Genomic DNA, 7,214 nt, shown 5'->3' with positions numbered 1-7,214 from the left:
ACGAACAACTCTGTCTCGGAAGACGTACTGCCGGAAGGCTCCTTGAAAGCAAGGATGGCCAAACTTCATCTCAGGTACTTTGGATATGTTATCAGGAGGGACCAGTCCCTGGAGAAAAACCTCATGCTTGGTAAAGTAGACAGTTAGCAAAAAAAAAAAAAGGGAGACCTTCAACTGCATAGTGACTGCAACAATGGGCTCAGAAACAGCAGCGATTGTGAGGATGGTGCAGGACCCAGCAGTGTTTCATTCTGTTGTACATAGGGTCGCTATGAGTCACAACCAACTGGACAGGACCTAACAGCAACAACACATATATAAGGAAGTGGTTAGGCACTGGGCTGCTAATTGAAAGGTTGGCGGCTCCAACTCACCAGCTGCTCTGTGGAAGAGAGATGTGGTGATCTGCTTCGGTGAAGATTTACAGCCTTGGAAACCCTATGGGGCAGTTCTGCTCCATCCTATAGAGTTGGTATGAGTCAGAATCAACTCGATGGCAATGGGTTTCTTTTGTTTTTTTTTTTCGGTTATATATATATCAGAATCTACTGAACAGGAACCAACAACATTATAGCTTGCAAAATCTGGTTTGGGATAATATGTCTTCTGCTGAGGTGTGAACCCGTAAAAATTGTTGTCAATCTACACCAAGGACCTAGAGCTGAGAAACTGTCCTCTAGAGTGACAGACTGTCAGAAAGTTGCTCTTTGAGATTCTATCCCACTCTTGGCTGGAGGATCTAAGTCACTGCCACAAGAAGCACCCTAGGTGTAGAGCTTCAGAGGAGGGGTTTCCAGCAACAACATTCCACATTTCTCTTAACTCTGTGGTTTCCAAGGTAATAGACCCTGAGTCCGATTCTCAGACCAGCTGGTCACCGTTGAGTTGATTCTGACTCCTAGTGACTCTCTAGGACCGAGTAGAATTGCCCATAGGGTTCCTAAGGCTGTAGATCTTTATGAAAGCAGACTGCCACGTCTTTCTCCCACAAAGCAGCTGGTGGGTTGGAGCCACTAGGTGCCAAGTGCTTAACCACTGTGCCACCAGGGCTCCTCATTCTCAGACCAGGCCCTACATTACTCTTTGTCTTGAGCCTATCAAACTGCCTCATTTAAATTTGATATAAACTTCTGCCTTTCCTGAAAATCCTAAACAACTCTCTCTCTCCCTGTGTTTGGGGAGACAACCAGTGTTCCCTCTGTGGTCCCCTCTCCTTAGTTACAGCAAGTCAATAAACCCAACTTTGTTGAACTCCAGGTGTGTTCCTTTATGAAATGGGCCCTGTCAGGGAAGAGACTCCAAAAGGCATTCAGAGACAGTGGAGCGACTCAGAGACTTGAGGGAGATCCTCAGAGATACCAAAGAGAGAGACTTGGAGAGATGTTCAGAGATACAAGGAAAGTCACTCAGATATGGGGTTGAAATGGGATGACCTTTAAAGAAATGTGATCACACAGATACACTTGGACAACAGCAAAAACAAGCAAAAAATGTATGTGCAGATATATATTTATGTATGTAGGCACATATGTGTATAGGTATGTACATGTATATGTAGGTATATGCATATGTGTATATACGTGTATGTGACTATATGCACATATATTCATATATATAATAAAGCACAAGAGAAACACAGTTACAGATACTTCTTAGACATAACCTTTCAGGATTTATTTCCTGGGTCTGAAGGATTAGGATCATAGTCTTGTGAAACAGGTCAGTCAGTTGGCATAATACAGTTCATAAAGTTTATGTTTACATCCTAGTTTGGTGAGTAGTATGTGAGGTCTTAAAAGCATGTGAGTGGCCATCTAAGATACAACTATTGGTCTCTACTCATCTGCAGCAAAAGAGAAAGAAGGAAACCAAACACTCAAAGGAGAAACTAGACTACAGGACAAATAGTCTACACGAACCACAGCCTCATCTGCCCTGAGACCAGAAGAACTAGATGGTGCCCAGCTACCACTATCAACCTTTCTGATCAGGGCCACAATAGATGGATACCTGATGGAATGGGAGAAAAATGTGGAACAGAACTTCAAATTCTTAAAAAGAAAAAGAAAAAAAAGACTTAACGGGCTGGTTGAGACTGGAGGACCCCTGAGACTATTGCCCTGAGATACTATTTAAACCTTGAATCAAAAATAATCCCTAAGGTCACCTTCTAGGTAAATAACAGATTGGCTTAGAAAATAAAGAATATCATGTTCGAGTACTCTACTCCTTTGAAAATTCATCTATATGAGACCAAATGATCAACAGGTACTTTAAAATACAAATGAGAATGGAAGGGGCAGGGAAATTACATTAATGGAAATGGAACAACCCAAGTATAAATAAGAAGAATGTTCACACATTGTGAAGAATGTAACCAATTACACTGAACAATTTGCTTAGAAATTGTTGAACTTAAACTGCTGTGTGAACCTTCACTGAAAACACAATAAAATATTATTTAAAAAAAATAAAAATAAAATTACACGTGGAGATTCCAAAAGATCATGCGAGATGGGGAGAGGTGTGGAGAGAGAGAGGGAGAGAATCTCCTTAGACCAAAGATTCACCCAGATAGGAGAGAAACAGGCAGAGAGAAATGCTCAGTGTCAAAGAGAACTTTGTTTTTTTATTTCTCACATATGCCATCTCCCAGATGCCTGACTCAAGCTAGGTGATCCTGGGGACCCAGAGATGATCCCCACTGTCAAATGAAATAAAAATGGAGCCGCCCGGTTGATAAAATCCAGTCAAGGGGACAATGCCCCAACACTTGTCTTTACCAAAATTTAACTCTAGCTTTCCTGTAAATCAGGCTACCCTGGTTGAGCAATGAGTTTCTGACATCATTTCAACAGTAAATGGTATAGGCCAATCAGAAATAAGCTCCTTTTGCTTCCCGATTTGTAAATATAAACTAATCACTGCTGATACTTGCGGGGGAGTACCTTTCCACATGTGGTTTGGTGCTATCCCATCTTCTGCTCAAATAAACCTCATCTAATAATTTTATTATTGACTCAGTTGATTTTGGCACCAGGCTGGTGAGGGAGAGAGGCGAAGGCATCAGGGCTGAGGCTGGGGGAGGTCCAGGGGCTGGCGAAGCTCAGGGGAGGGATTTGTTGTTGTTAGGTGCCCTCGAGTCAGTTCCAACTCATAGCAACCCTATGCACAACACAAGAAAACGCTGCCCGGTCCTGCACCATCCTTAAAATCGTTGTTATGCTTGAGCTCATTGTTGCAGCCGCTGTGTCAATCCACCTCGTTGAGGGTCTTCCCCTTTTCCACTGACCCTATACTCTGCCAAGCATGATGTCCTTCTCCAGGGACTGATCCCTCCTGACAACATGTCCAAAGTATGTAAGATGCAGTCTCGCCATCCTTGCTTCTAAGGAGCATTCTGGTTGTACTTCTTCCAAGGCAGATTTGTTCATTCTTTTGGCAGTCCATGGTATATTCAATATTCTTCGCCAACACCACAATTCAAAGGCGTCAGCTCTTCTTCGGTCTTCCTTATTCATTGTCCAGCTTTCAAACACATATGATGCAATTGAAAATACCATGGCTTGGGTCAGGGGCACCTTAGTCTTCAGGGTGACATCTTCGCTCTTCAACTCTTTGAAGAGGTCCTCTGCAGCAGATTTACCCAATGCAATGCATTTTTGAATTCTTGACTGCTGCTTCCATGGCTGTTGATTGTGGATCCAAGTAAAATGAAATCCTTGACAACTTCAATCTTTTCTCTGTTTATCATGATGTTGCTCATTGGTCCAGTTGTGAGGATTTTTGTTTTCTTTATGTTGAGGTGTAATCCATACTGAAGGCTGTGGTCCTTGATCTTCATTAGTAAGTGCTTCAAATCCTCTTCACTTTCAGCAAGCAAGGTTGTGTCATCTGCATAACGCAGGTTGTTAATGAGTCTTCCTCCAATCTTGATGCCCCGTTCTTCTTCATATAGTCCAGCTTCTCGGATTATTTGTTCAGCACACGGATTAAATAGGCATGGTGAAAGAATACAACCCTGGTGCACACCTTTCCTGGCTTTAAACCAATCAGCAACCCCTTGTTGTGCCCAAACAACTGCCTCTTGATCTATGTAAAGGTTCCTCATGAGCACAATTAAGTGTTCTGGAATTCCCATTCTTCGCAGTGTTATCCATAGTCTGTTATGATCCACACAGTCAAATGCCTTTGCATAGTCAATAAAACACAGGTAAACATCCTTCTGGTATTCTGTGCTTTCAGCCAGGATCCATCTGACATCAGCAATGATATCCCTGGTTCCATGTCCTCTTCTGAAACCAGCCTGAATTTCTGGCAGTTCCCTGTCAATTTACTGCTGCAGCGGTTTTTGAAAGATCTTCAGCAGAATTTTGCTTGTGTGTGATATTAATGATATTGTTGTATAATTTCCACATTCGGTTGGATCACCTTTCTTGGGAATAGGCATAAATATGGATCTCTTCCAGTCAGTTGGCCAGGAAGCTGTCTTCTTGGCATAGACGAGTGAGCACCTCCAGCGCTGAGGCAGGAGCCAGGAAAATGGCCCTTTTCAGTGTGTACCAAAACCAAAACAAGTTGCTGTCCAGTTGATTCCTATTCCTACTCAGGGTGACCCCATGTGTTTTCAGAGTAGAACTGCAGCTCCATAGTGTTTTCAAGGCTGTGACTTTTCAGAAACAGGTGCCAGGCCTTTCTTCCAAGGCGCCTCCAAGCCCAAGCCAAGCCCACTGCTGTCGAGTCGATTCTGACTCATAGCTGCCCCATAGGAAAGAGTAGAACTAGCTGACCTCTTAGCAGCCCTAGCTCTTAACTACTTCACCACCAGGGTTCCAAGGCGCCTCCAGATGGGTTCAAACTGCCAACCTTTCAGTTAGTAGCTGAGTGTGTTAAGTGTTTGCACCACTGTCACAGTCATCTAGTGCTGTTATAACAGAAAAACCACAGGTGGATGGCCTTAACAAAGAGAAATTTATTTCTTCACAGTCTAGTAGGCTAGAAGTCCAAATTCAGGGCACTCACTCCAGGGGAAGGCTTTCTCTGTTGGCTCTGGAGGAAGGTCCTTCTCACCAACCTTCCCCTGGACTAGGAGCTTCTCCGCACAGGAACCCCAGTTCCAAAGAACGCACTCTGCTCCCAGCACTGCTTTCTTGGTGATATGAGGTCCCCAGCTCTCTGCTTCCCTTTCCTTTTGTATCTTGTAAGATAAAAGGTGGTGAAGGCCACACCCCAGGGAAACTCCCTTTACATTGGATCAGGGTTGTGACCACAATAAGGGTGTTACAATCTCACCCTAATCCTCTTTAACATAAAATTACAATCACAAAATGGAGGACAACCAGACAATACTGGGAATCACAGTCCAGCCAAATTGATACACACATTTTTGGGGGAACATAATTTAATCCATGACAATCCCCAAGGGATTCCTTTCACTATAAAGCATCCCCCTCCTCCCCAGTAAGCCCCCTAAGCCCAGGGTCCTTTCCTATTGTTTTTTCAGGGTTTCTAGAAGTTTCCCTTTCCCTTGAAGGCATGCCCTCTGGAGTTTTTGTAGGGACAGCTGTGAAATGTCCTACGAGTTAGAAACCTTGTCATCACCTTCCCAGCTTTGTGGCCTCAAGCTCAAGACTTAATCTTCATGGGCTTCAGTTTTCTCACCTATAAAATGAGATTGAAGATAGTTCCTCCCATATTTGCAAGGATCCAATGAGTGAAGAGTTTTTGAGAGCACCTGATGTAGAATAAGCTCCCAGTGGGATTTGGCTATCATTTTTTTCATTATTCTGACTCTTTCCTCCCCTTGCTACTTCTACCCAAATCATCACCAAACCATGCTGATTAACTTCACCTTCAAACCCTCTGCCCCAGTCAAGGAGCAGCAAAACATACATGCAAATTGCATCAGAGGCCTAGTGAGGGGGAATTCAAACCAAAAACCAAACCCGTTGCCATGGAGTTGATTCCAACTTATAGCGACCTTATAGGAGAAAGTATAACTGCCCCAAGGAGCAACTGGTGGATTTGTGGCCAGAATCAAATAAGGTTCTTGCCTCTCACTGGTCAAGAATGAGCAGGTAAGGCACAAAGAGTTTTCCACATGAGCAAAACTTTATTGAATAAGCTTGCAAATGGAAACGAGGAGAGCCTAAGCAATGCATGCCCCCATCTCACAGAACAAAGAACTTGCCTATGTATTTAAAAGTTCTCTGGTGGGAAAAGATTCATGTTTATTCATAGGCATAGGCGGGAATATGTTAACTACGGGAAGCTCCCAGTAGCTTTCTAAGATGGCTCCTGTCCAGGAGGCCTCTGGGATTCATAGCAGAGCTTATTATGGGGTGTTGTGCCTACGCAGTCTCTCTCTCCCCGAGTTCGATTGCCCAACTGCTGCTGCAGCCCCTCACTGCCCCTGGAGGAAGGTCACACAGCGGTCACAGGTGGATGTTCTGCGCTTGTCCTGGGGGCTGGTTTTATCCAGCTGCTTCTGAAAGACAACTTTAAAGAAGTTTGTGGGTTGTTTTCAGATACCTTACCCCATTGTTCTGGGGGATGGCTTTGTTTCTGCACCCTGGCCCATTTCCTGTTGCTTTGTTTGCAGATTTGGGGGGACTTCTGTTCTCTGTCTTAGATTCGAACTGCCGACCTTTTGGTTAGCAGTCAAGCTCTTAACCACTGTGCCACCAGGGCTCCAAGGGGGGACTAGAGGGGAGCATTTGCCCCCAGGACAAATAAGTCCAAGGGGGAGCCAGAGGAGGCCAGCAAATCACTCACCGCCATCAACTGGGGAGGGAGGGAGAGTTGCATATTTAGAGATTGCCCTGGGTGCTCATTACCCTCTCTACGCCTCTGGATTACATGGACTTTGAAACCAGGCTGCAGGGGTTCAAATCCTGACCCTGGCTATTTCCTGGCTGTGTGACCTTGGGCAAGTAAGTGAACTTCCCTCTCTGTACCTTGTTTTCTTCCTCTGTAAAACAAGGTTAATGGTAGCACCTCCCTCTTAAAAAGCTGCATACAAAGCATTTTCAACCATTTGTGGTATACAAAGGAAACCCTGGTGGCATAGTGGTTAAGTGCTACGGCTGTTAACCAAAAGGTTGGCAGTTCGAATCCAACGGGCACTCCTTGGAAACTCTATGGGGCAATTCTACTCTGTCCTATAGGGTCGCTATGAGTCAGAATCGACTAGATGGCAGTGGGTTTGGTTTTGA

This window comes from Elephas maximus, chromosome 11 (assembly GCF_024166365.1).
Source record: "Elephas maximus indicus isolate mEleMax1 chromosome 11, mEleMax1 primary haplotype, whole genome shotgun sequence".
NCBI lineage: Eukaryota > Metazoa > Chordata > Mammalia > Proboscidea > Elephantidae > Elephas > Elephas maximus.
Note: the sequence above shows the minus strand (reverse complement) of the source record.